The sequence below is a fragment of the Vicugna pacos genome, chromosome 11 (genome assembly GCF_048564905.1).
Source record: "Vicugna pacos chromosome 11, VicPac4, whole genome shotgun sequence".
In the NCBI taxonomy this organism is placed as follows: domain Eukaryota; kingdom Metazoa; phylum Chordata; class Mammalia; order Artiodactyla; family Camelidae; genus Vicugna; species Vicugna pacos.
This window is the reverse complement of record NC_132997.1, coordinates 93731894-93743373: the sequence shown is the minus strand read 5'-3', so window position 1 is coordinate 93743373 and position 11480 is coordinate 93731894.

Below are 11480 nucleotides of genomic sequence, written 5' to 3'. Positions count from 1 at the left end.
GAGGGGGATCCATTTAAAATACAGATGCCTGGGCCCCCCACCCCCAGCAATCTGGCACACAAAGCATGCTGCATTTAATTCAGTGGCAGATGGGGGAGCCCTGGCAGAGTTTTGAGGAGGAGAGTGGTGAGAGACATCTTTTATACAGACCAACACAAGAAGAAGAAATGATGGTGTGTCTGTATGGAGATACAAGGAGGTGCACACACATTTATTGAGCACAGCCTACCCAACACACTTCAGGGGTCTGAAAAGCTACCAGGAAGGATAAATCATCCCTGCCTGAAGAAAACCCAATCCTGCTGGAGATAAAACCCACCGGCTCGTCAGTAAATAACAGATGGAAACCTCCCAGCCCCTTTAAGACTTTAGAGACCTCAGAAGACTTTAAGAAAAAAAACTTAGCTGAAATCAAAGACCTTTAAAAGCTTGAATCTGGAGAACAGATAAGAGTTAGATATAACAGTGAAAGATTTGTGAGATGATACCTGGTGGGGCCTAGGCATGTGTAGAAATTCGAATCTTCATTTATATTATATATTTACTTTTTTATAACTAGAAAATCACTGAGTGCTTTGAATTATTATTTGCACTAAATTTTTTATTTAAAAGATAAAAATGGCATGACTGAACTATTAATGCTGTCTGTACACCACAAACTGACACAACATTGTAAACTGACTATACTTCAATTTAAAAAAAAAGGAGTGGGGGGGCATAGCTCGAGTGGTAGAGTGCATGCATAGCATGCACAGGGTCCTGGGTTCAATACCCAGTACCTCCACTGAAAAGCCAAATAAATAAACAAATAAAACATAATTACATTCCCCCTGCAAAAAAAAAAAAAAAAAAAAGAAAGAAAAAAGAAAAGAGGCAAAAATAAATCAGTAAAAGGTAAAAATGGAATCCCCAGCACTACCCAGGTCGTCCATGCTGTGTCTGTTAAGTGGTATGTGCAGGTGGCTCTATGAAGATGAGACAGGAAGGAAAGGTACAGGACACAACCATTAATGGAATGTCACAGCAGTTAGCGCCAAGGTGGCAGAAAATTCAGTTCCCAGTAGAATTTGAGGCCCAAGATGGGGGAAGATTTGGCTTCCAGTAGACCTTGAGCTTCATTATATGCTCGCTGTAATATATTAGCATGGTGAACGGCCCTCCCACAGGTGCCATGACAGTTCCGAGGCTGACCATAAAAGGTCAAAAGGTGGGCAGTGGCGCATTTCCTGGGACTCCCCACCCCTTCCCCAAAGGAGTTGGAGTAAAGCTCCTACTCATTTGCATATGAAATTACCAAGCCGATGACAACTAACTAGTCTGCACCTCTCTCTTGCCTTCTGAGACGGCCCACACTCTATTTCACTTTAACCATCCCGTCCCGCAACCCCTCATGGCCTCTCTGGCCTTCTGAGATGAGATGGCCTACACTCTGTCTGTGGAGTATGCATCTCCTGAATAAATCTACTTTAACTCAACTGTGGCTCTCTCTAGAATTCTTTCCTGCAGGAAACCAACGACTCTCACTTGGTGGGGAGCATCCCAGAATCCACTAAGACCTGGGACACGGCCGTCCTCTTGCACCCCAATTTTTCCTGCATCAAGGACAATTCCCATGAATTCAAGGGATCCACCGAGACAGAAGAGTTAGGGCTTCAGCTGGACTTTACAGAGGCTGTCAAGGAGATCCTTGACATTTCTAGGGGATAGATCTTGTCAGTGAGCACAAACCACTAAAGAAAATTCTAATGTATTAACAGTACAGCAGCCAGAGTGAGTTAAGCTATAACTGGAGTCAAGATTGTGTTTAGATTAAATCAGTCTCATGGACAAATTGTGCAACAAGTGATCAAAATTTAATTTCCAGGTCATTTTTAATTTTGTAATGGAAGAAAAAGCCCAATTTTATCTTCAAAATGAGATAAAATGTTTCATTTTGTTAAAAAGAGCAACGTGCCTGAAGGTAAACTCTTTCTCTTTACATTCGTATAAATACACCTTCCAAATAAATATTTTTAAGAAGGATAATATGTTTGTATCTTTATCACAGGCAATGGTGAAAATTGCCCCACAATATTCAGATGAAAGGCATTTCACATTAATTTTTCTTAATCCAATTACCCTGCCACAAGCCTCCCATTCACCAAAATTGACGAGAAGGCCAACTCCCATCACTCCTTGGGGATCCTCCATCCTCCTAGGATGGTGTCATGGCCCCAGGATCTTCCCAGGCAGGGGTCTCAGGTCCCCACCACCCCACCCCACCTCTCATCCCTGCCCTGGTTGACTGATACTGTGTTAATCCTGGTCCTCCTCACGCATCCATTATGATGGCTTTGTAGAATCAAGTCTTGCTTGAGCTGCTTCTGGCTCAGGACGCTGGCTCACGCAGTGGAGGGTGACCCTAGTGTCAAGGCCCATGGGCTTGGTCCCCAGGCTTCACTGGCCTCCTAGATGGCAGACCAAATACTGTGGCTTGTGATTTAAAGCAACCATAGCACTTCTGAAGAACACCAGCCTAGGTTTTCTTCCTGAAACAGGGGGATGTTATCCACACTGACTAAATTTTTAAGGGACGTAGACAAAAAAGAAATCTGTGCTTTGATTACACCATGGACTATGTTTATTCAATGTACCAATAATACTAGCAAATTTCTTAAGGACAAATACAATTTTTAAATAAATTACAAACTAATAAGATGAATGGATCCCTATCATAACACAGACTCCCATCTAGTTCCCTAAAGGATTTAGGAGTCTCAAAATGGCCCCAGTAAGGACCTTACTTCTATTTTCTTTACACAATAGATCTGTTTTTGAAACTTCATGAGTAACATTGTGTGAGTGGAATTTATATGAAAACTAAGGAAATTGGTCATTTAAAGGAATCCATCAGGACCCCACTTGTACATTGAAAAATCATTTACTAGTGATTTGGAGGGTAAATTAGGCTCCAAAGCATTGGATGGCTCAAAGGTTTAGTTCACTTTTCCAGGTTAGTTAAACTGTTCTTTCCATTTTGGCTGAGAAGTGAAAATTAAAGAGGCAAATTGGCTGGCCTTCAAACAGGAGGGCAGGAACACCCAGCCTTAAACCCATAGGAAGGCGTGGCTCCTTCACACACGTTGTCAAGATCCCTTCACTTCCCGGCTTGGAAACTGTCCCCCCCACCCCGAGTTAAAGGTCTCCTTAAGTCGCAGGCTCCCGGCACTAGCAAGGACCACATTCACATCCAATCCTCCTCCTCCTCCCATTTTACAGATGAGGAAACAGAGCTTCAAGGAGATCGAACCACATACTCAAATTCAAAGGAGTGGGTCCAACCCTTCCTGCTTCCTGCTGGTCACCCTGCCTCCAAAAAGCTCCCCCAACCCCAGAGGGGCAGAGCTGATGTCCTCCAGACCATTCAGCTGGGGGACATGTGTGACAGGAAGACAGAACGCACAAGGATGTCATGGGGGAAGGGGAGCATCTCACGCAGTTTCCGAGCTGTGCAGGTCATTGCAGGTTCCAGGACTGAGCAAACTCTAGCAGCCCCCACCGCAGCCCCCGCCGTGCCCCGGAAGTCCCAGGACAAGGGGCCGATTACTGAGTACTCTTTGTGTGGCAGTGACTGTGGCAAAGGTCACTCAGGGATAAAAGCAGCTTCCTGCTCCTGCTGCCAACACAGATTGCCCAACTCCCCTCTGTCACCTCGGCTCTAACTCTGAGCCATCAGCGCCCACGGCCTGTCCTTCCACATTGTGGGGCCTCCATCTTTTCCAAGCTCTTCCTGGTCAGTCATCCTCATTCTTTTTAATCTGCTATCCTGGAGCCAGAGCAGCTGGTCTCCTAGCCTCCCCTTTGCCTTGCTTGCTTTCTGGGCCTTCGTCCCCGCCCTCTCACCAGCCCCCTCTAGATCCGGGCAGCCTCATCTCAGAATTCCCACTTTGTCCTGCCAAAGAGCCAGGGCTGAGACTGCCCTCCCCACTGGGACCTGCCCATCTCTGTCCTGATTACTTTCCTGCTGGCCCGTATCTGCAGCAGGACCCTCCCCGAGGGGCTCTTTCACAGTCTCCCACACCAGTCCCACTCTGTGTCTCCGTGCCTGGGGCTGTGTCCAGAGTGTGGCAGCCACCCGTCATCGTGAGCGTGGGGACTAGCACCCATGTCTGAGTGTGCATTCAGGGGGCCTCTGTCAGGGCAGCTGGCTTGCTGGCCACACCAGTGGGGATTTTTGGACAAGAAGAAACTCACTGAGAAGCCAACCTTTCCGCCCCTCAGTCTTCAGCCTAGAATATGGTTGAACCACCCCTAGATAGTGAAACCTTCATGCTTCAAAAGACATTCACAAAATAAGGCTCCACTACTCTTCAACCAAACTTTTGCATAGGAAATGAAACACAAAAGTCATGAGAATAAAACTCTGTTAAATATTGCCCCAAATAGGGAAGTGTCCCTTTGTCCCAGTGCTGCTCTGTCTTCCTTCGAGACCTGCAGAAACAGGGATGGGCTGGAAGAGCCCGCATTCTGGCTGCATCACTTCTTGCCTGGCTGAGAGGCCCCGTTGCCCTAAATAAGCACATGTGCGCAGGCGCACAGGCACAAGTCCACGCAGAGAACAAAAAGAGATTCAGGTGGAAGCCAGATATTGAATTAGACCTGTCACTCAGAAATTTTTCAAAATTCGCTTTGAATATTATAGGTGGCATCATCTCTCAGGTCCCCGTGTTAGATTAATTTACCTCCTACCACCTGACATCTTTCATGGTTCTTTCCCTTGTTCTCCATGGACTGCTTCCATGAACTTTAAAGAATAACTCACTTTATCATTTCATCCTTTGTAACTTCATAAACTTTTCTCCAATCTCACTCCAGCTTCATCTCTCTCTCTTCCAAGGTGTCTTCTATGTCTTTTTCCAGATGGCGGCACACCTGTGCACATGAACATCCTCACCTCCTGACCCCACCCAGCCCCACTATTTCTTGAAAGGCAATGATTACAATTCCCAAAATCCTTTTCTTAGGTCCTCACAGAAAAGTAGAACTCATTCGTCCTTTGGCCATAAAGGGCCACTTTCTCCTTAAAAGCTATATGTTCCGCTCAGTCACCTAGGCAGTCCTGTTTGCTCACAGAGCCTCCCAGAGCATCTTGCACTGTCATCTCCTGTTTCCTTTCCTGAGAAGCCAGTGTCATTCAACTGTTTGCCTCTTGGAGTGTTTTGCTGTTTTCTTCCTTTTCTTCCATGGCAGATCAGAGAAATCATGCTGACAGAGCTTGGGCCATACATGAGCCATCAGCGTCTATGACTGGAAGGGATACGCCCTCTTTTTTCCTGCTCCAATTAAAAAAAGTGGGGAAGGATTCTGATTGGCTAATTTAGATCTGATGCTCACCTCTAGCCAATCAGCAAAGACCAGTTGCTGGGATCCCTAAGAACATGGCAACTCCCACTCAAGTTTATAAAGCAGTTTCCAGAAGCAAAAGGAAAGCTGTCCTCAAAAGATCTGAAGATAAAACAGTCAAAACAATAGATACCCACAATAAAGTACTTATAAGTCTGCCTGTAGGAGTGGTGAGCAGTGACAACATCACAGCCTGAAGACACTTTTACACATAACAAATACATTGAACAGAAGCTATCAAAATGCTAGTTGCTGTTACATTAAGATGGTAGATAGTAGATACTGAATACCTTTACACCTTTCCAGAAAAAGTTAGAATTACATATAAAGTTTAAAGATTTAAGGTTAAGAGTTAAATTAAGAAATGCAGAATGTATAACTTCCACATTAGCAAGAGGTGAAAAGGGGAACATGAGAAAATTTCATCAATCTGACTAAAAGCAGGATGGGAAAAAAATGCAAACAAAAAGGATGGTAAGCACAAAATAGAAAAAAAAATTAAAATAAGTTTAAGTATAAGAGAAATCACAATAAATGTAAATAGATTATGCTTACTTTTTAAAAGAAACAGACTTTGCATTTGCATTTTTTGAATCAAGCTATATCCTGGATATAAAAATCACACACAACTGAATCACTATGCTGCACACCAGAAATTAATACAACATGGTTAAGTCAACATTAGTTCAATTTTTAAAAAGTTAAAAAGAGAGGAGTGTCTAAAACAGAATGACATGGAAATAACAGGAAAATATATACTGGGTAAGTACTAAACCATAGTTTACATCGTGGTATTAATTTATAGTAAAATATTGTATAACTTATAGTAAAAATCATTAATATAGATAAAGAAGAATACTGCTTAGTAATGAAAGTAACATTCTACCAAAATTTGATTGCATCTACCAAAATAACCTCAACACAGATTAAGCAAAAACTAATCCAATTGTAAGGAGAAAGTAATAAAGCCACAGTTATAGTGGGGGATCGTAGCAGGTTTGTCTCAGACCCTGAAAGACCAAGCAGGTATAACATTGTTAAGAATATAAAAGGGAGCTACCAGTCACCAAACTCTGATTAAAACCCAACAACAAATGCAGTTTCAGATAAATCAGAAAAGGCCGAAGTTTTCACACTGTAATTCTCAGTGTCCTTTCGCTTATCAGCCTGAAAATTATTTAGGAGTGAATGGCATGACTGAAAAATGATGGCTATTGAAAAATGACTATTTAATCATTAACCAAATAAAAGACACATTTGTAAAACTTGCCAAATGGTGACAGTTTCTTAAAAACAAGAACAAGGTGGTCCTTAAGTTTTTATCCTTTCACTGGTTTGAAAAAATGGCATCAAGCTAAGAGGACAAGAAAGCCACTAATATGTCCTATGGTCTCTGCTCTGTCACCTGCTACCACCTGCTACCACTTGTTACCTATTGACCGGTGGCCTGGTTTCCATTCAGGAACTCTTTCTAGGGCAGTGATTCCTAGCTAGAATTTTGGCAGAAACTGGAAAAATAAGACTCAGAACAGCACCAAAGATTACAACAGAATTTGTAACATCCATAGAAACATCCACGGTTAATGTGATAGTCACATGATTGCCTTTCACAACCATATCTCTGTTGGGTCAAGAATGTTTGTTGCCCTGATTGTATATTCCCTTATGTGCTCACGTCCACATCTGTCTCAGACTCAACTTTCACGCTAAGCCTCGTAACTCTTCAGGGGAAGAGCTACCTCGCTTCAAATGCCCTGCTTACTTCAATGAGAATATGATCAAACCACCACCACAAAATATATCTTTTATTACAACAAAAATGCACTTGAGTGTTTATCTGACTCTTATCTAAGAGTTCATAACACATTGAGGTTCCGCAGCCAAAACCCTGGTGAACCACAGTTCCAGGGTCTCATTAGCCTTACATCCTAGAAGTTTCCCTCTACAACATCTTGCTTTCATTTCAGTCCGAGAAGGAGAAGAAAAAATGAAAGTTAACGTGCATGATTCATTTAATACGAATGTATAGAGGGGCCTGCTCCCTGTCAGATCCTGAGCCAGGTGTTGGGATTCAAACTGAGTAATACAAGGTCCCGGCCCATAAAGAGCTTATGATGCAACAGGGAGACCTATAAAGCAGACAGTAACAGCACAGGGTGATAAGGTAACCAAGGAGGCTCTGAGGGCAGTAACGAGAGGCCACTTGCTGGAGGGATTGGCACAGAGCAAGAGCATTAGTCATCAAGGTGATGTCTGAGCCAACTCGTGAAGGAAAAGTGGGTAGGATGGAGGCAGAGGTGGGGATGGAGGGTGGGGAGGGCTTCTGGGAAAGGAAGATCAATATGCGCAAGGTCATGAAGATAAGAGAAGCCCTGGGCACCCTGGGAGCACTGTCAGGGAAGCTGAAGTGGGAGGAGGCATGTGGTGAGAGGGGATGCTTTGGAAGCAAGCCAGAGCCAGGGCGGAGGTGCGGGGTGGCTTGTGTGAGCACCTTGGTACAGACACTACGTCCTTGGCTGTAGAAGGATCCTTGGCTGCATCCTTCCAGCAATTTCTCATGGATACAGAGGCCTCTTTGTTTTATCTTCTTTGGGTTCAGGTCAGTTCTTTAGGCTTTTGACCGACCAGTTTCCAGCTACCACAGGACAAATTTTCTAGATGCCTTTCATGCCCATTGTCTACAGGACAGGCCTCCAAGATTGAACTTCAAGGCCCTCCACCATCTCCATCCAATGTACCTGCCTCTGCACACACTGTCTTCTCCAGCCTGTCCATTTCCTAGTAACAGACCTCACCCTTCTTCACCTCTTCTCACTTGCTTGCAACGGCCAGCTCTCCCTCTGCAAACTTATTTGTCCCCCGGGACTCACCTCAAGCTGCCACCTTTCGTGGAGCCTGAGGAAACGTCAACCCACTAATCTGGCATTTCGCGTACGCCATCTGGCACTGTCCCATTTCTTATCAGCTCGCTTCTCAACTCCTGAGCCAAACTGAGCTCCTGGAGGCAGGGGATGTACTCATAGAGACCTGTTGTGCGTTCCCAAAAGCAGACAGGGTAACATGGAGCAGAACTTGAGTGTTGCTGTTTTGTTCTTAAAAGGGAGGTTGAAGGCTAGGGAGTGCTAAAGCCTAGCACAGAGCAGAGACACCTGTACTTCACAGAGCGCGGGAGAGCGGCCCAGGGCCCGTGTTCTCACCACGACGTTCAGGCGCTTTCACAACGGGGCCCGCGCTGCCAAGAGTGTGACCTGTTATCAGCCAGTGCTGACATCCATAAAGGCCTGGATCACTAAACAGCAAGATACGGAGAATATTTATCTCTGAAAGTGGCAATGTAAATCTGTGAAGGGAATTTCCCCTTTTACTGTGTACTATTTGGCAGTGTTTGAATCTACTGCCAATACATAAGATACATTCACAAAAAAAAAATTGTTAATTTTTTTTTTTGGTGCAAAATGGCCAGGAAGCCTATGAAAAACACTGTCCTAGTTGGATGTTGTGTTCTTGGCCAAGAAATCAACAACAAATTAATCATGGATTTAGCCAATTCAAGTAAAGCAAAGCTGACCAAAATAACCATGAAGGGAACATTTTAATCAGCATTGACTGTGTAAGCCCTGTTAGAATTTACAAGGACTTTGAGAAAGATGTACTGGCTGGCTCAGTGCTCTATACGAACCTGCAGTTTTTCTCTCAATACATTTTTCTGCAGCAATAGAGAAGTGAAAGCCACTCCATGGCTCTTCGGTCCTTCAGCAGACCCACGGCAGCACCTCTGCTGGTTGACGGCAGCTTCCACCCAGAACAGCAGTTTGAGAATCAAGAATCGTCACTTATTCCACACATATTTATTGCATCTCCTGTGTGCGAGGCACTGCGCAGTGAGCAAAGAGCACGGGGGCCCTGCCTTCCTGGGGCTTCCAGGCTGGAGGAGGAACAATAAACAAGCAAACAGGTGAGGAAAGAGGGACTGAAACAGCATTCTCCCCTTCATCCGCGCCTGTTTCATCCTATTTTATCTGAGCCACCTGAGGAATTTATTTGGATGTCTTCAACGACCACCAGAAAAGAACAGTGTATTAATCTGCTCGGGATTCACCTCGTCCTTTCCTATAAGGGGCTCATTGGACTGGCTTGCTTGAACTAGACCACTTCTTACCTGAGCTAAGAGCTGTAAAGGCAGTTCTCTCTAATACGGGTGTTCTAATCTGAACACTGATCTTTCCCTGGGAAAGACAGCCAAGGGAGGCTCCCCTCCGCTGAGGACCCAGATTCTGACCTTGGCCAAAGCTGTAATTCAAGGAAGAAGACTGGGGTCAGCCCACTGGACACTCAGCTTGGAAAGAGTCAAGGGCTAGTGAGAAGTAGGAACCACCAGTGCTGAACCAGAGCAGGACCCTGTGGGGCCCTCCCTGCTACAAGTTCTTTCCATGTCCCCTGTTTCTTTTCTTTCCCCATTTTTTTAAGTTTTTTTTTTTAATTGAAGTGTAGTTGATTTCCAATGTCAGTTTCAGGTGTACAGAAAAGTGATTCATTTATATGTATACAAACATATATGTATTTTTTTCAGATTCATTTCCATTATGTTATTATCAGAAATTGTTATATGGATAAAGTTCCCTGTGCTATATTCAGTAAGCCCTTGTTGTTTATCTGTTTTGTATAGAGTAATGTGTATTGTTAATCCCCAAATCCTAATTTATCCCTCCCTCGCCCATTCCCCTTTGGTAACCATAGATTGTTTTCCATGTCCCTGAGTCTATTTTGGTTTGTAAATAAGATTTGTATCATTTTGGTGAGAGTCCACATACAAGTGATATCATATCTTACTCAACAAGGAGTAAGCAATAGGCTTCACTCAGCCTGCTGGACCTTCCTCATTTCCAAAGGGCAGGTTCAAACAGGTGCTGATCAGGGACATGAGGGAATGCAGAGACAGGGCAGGACCGGTCAGGAAACAATAGGACAGCCCTGGGGCAGGGTCCTGGCTCCTCCTCAAGGACACACATAACAACATCTTTGAGCTCCTCTGCAGGAACTCAGGCCCCCACTCAGGGGGAGGGTGACAGCATCAGGTTGAGCACAGGGCTCCTGGGGCACTGCCCTGTGACCTCATCGCCAACCAATCAGAAGAAAGTCACACACCCTGCAGCCCCCACCCCACATTTTGCCTATAAAACCTTTTCCTGGAAAACCGTGGGGGAGTTTGGATTTTTCAAGCAGGCCGCCCGTTCTCCTTGCTCGGCCCTGCAATAAACCTTTCTCTGCTCCAGCGTTTCGGCTTGTTTGGCCTCTGTGCTTCGGGCACACAAACTCTTTTTTTGGTAACTGTGCCCGTTTGCCTCCCGCCAAACTTACTGCGTGGCGCGTTGTAAGTGCTCCCTGACCCCTTTGTTATGCATTTCTTCTGAGCCCTGGGTTCCAAAGTCTGGTCCCGTGGGCCTGCAGGCTGGTGGGCCCCACGGGTGTGTAGCACACAGGGCCTGTGCGCTCTCCTAAGGGCAGTGCCCACGGCTTTCATCCGGTTCTCAGATGTCCAAGCTTTGGAGCTGATGTTCTCATCTAACCACCCACTACGAGCAGAGGCCCCAGCGCAGGGCGCAGAGCCGGGCAGGCATGCTCTGCAGTCACGGGCGGTCGCTCACCCCAGGGCTCCCTCCTGCTTGGGAAGAGCAGACAACAGTGACCTCAGTCAGCTCTCCTGGGCTCCATGCGTCGTGCCCAGCACCTCAGCGGCAGTAGCTCATTTACCCTCCCCGAGCCCGTGAGACAAGTGCCAGTGTAATCGCCCCCGCCTTACAGATGGGGAAACTGACTCTTGGGAAAGTTCAGTAAGTCGCCTGTTATCACAGATAATAAGCCCAGCGCTTGGATTCAGTGCCAGGTCTAAGTGGCCTCAGGCCCGTGTGCTTAACCACCACCTCTTAAATATTTGCTCTTCCTCTGGTGAGAAACACTCACCATCTCCCTTGGGAACCGAAGAGCACTGTGATTACAAAGAGCCTCTGGCCATCCCCCTTGCTGTTAAAATCAAGTCCAAAGCCTGGTACCAGAAGATGCCAAAGTTGTCTCCAGCAAAATCTAATCTGTAAAAAGCA